At 34.3% G+C, this 1161-nt stretch overlaps 1 protein-coding gene across 4 annotated transcripts in view; it reads left to right on the forward strand.

Annotated features, from left to right (window-relative positions):
* LOC106869748 (uncharacterized) overlaps nt 1-1161 on the forward strand; it is a 68536-nt gene that overhangs the window by 59751 nt on the left and 7624 nt on the right. The window lies entirely within an intron of this gene.

The raw sequence follows: 1161 nt of genomic DNA on the forward strand, positions 1-1161 counted from the left end.
CGTACTTTTTGCGTAACAAGTTTAAAGTACGCACTTTCCGGTTGTTATTCTTGGGTGGAATAATACCGGTATTATTTAATCTGTTTGTAATTTTTTTGTACATGGTGTTTGGGGCCGGAGATGGTCTGGTGTTGATGTAACAAGCGTGTTTACGTGTGCTGTGCGAGCAGTGGAGATGATATCCAGTTAAAATACATCATTATATTTGGAAAAATAGAAATAAATTTCAATGAGTATTACTTACTCGGATATAGTCCAACCCTTTGTCAGCTATTTTTGGCTCCATACGATGTCTTTATTTCCGATGTTTTTGAATAAATTTCGGAGCAGTGATTTATCATTCTCACATGTTAAACGTCCCTCGGTGTAAATCTGATTATTATTATTATTATTATTATTATTATTATTATTATTATTATTATTATTATTATTATTATTATTTACTTTTAATTTGCGTGTTTGTTACAATCACTTGCCGAGACACACCCAGCGTCCTATGGCGAGTGAAGGATAAGAGATGTAGTATGACTGAAAGCTTGGAGAGGGAAAGTGGCAAGGGCAGTAGCGAAATATATTCACGTAATACAACACATACATTTAAATTCGATAGCTTTTTTTTTCTAAGGATGTGGGCAGTACCTGGCTGCACAATCTTTTGGATTTCTCTGAGACATGGTTCTCCTGGAATATTATTATTATTATTATTATTATTATTATTATTATTATTATTATTATTATACGTTTGACTGCTGCTTTGCACTTGTACAAGTTGGCTCCAAGCCCCACCCAAAGACCTCAAGAGACAACAAGTTAGAAGTTCATGTTGGTGTTGTTATAGAGAATGTTTAAGAAACCATAAGAAAATTGTGTTTGTTTTAAAATTTGAGATTACATAGACAGTATTTTACATAGGATATGGGCGGTTCCCATGAGCACTATCTTTTGAATTTCTGCCATTTTGGGGTTTCCTGGTATTTGAGCTAGGTAGCAATCAGCCCCTTTTAATATCATTCCTAGGGCACCTATGACAACAGGTTTTGTTTTACTCTTCTGGTTCCACATTTTGCTAATTTCTATTTCAAGATCTTTATACTTGCTCAGTTTTTGGTATGTCTTGACTGATACGTTTATATCGATTGGGACAGTCATATCAATGAGGAG

The sequence above is a fragment of the Octopus bimaculoides genome, chromosome 7, assembly GCF_001194135.2.
Source record: "Octopus bimaculoides isolate UCB-OBI-ISO-001 chromosome 7, ASM119413v2, whole genome shotgun sequence".
NCBI lineage: Eukaryota > Metazoa > Mollusca > Cephalopoda > Octopoda > Octopodidae > Octopus > Octopus bimaculoides.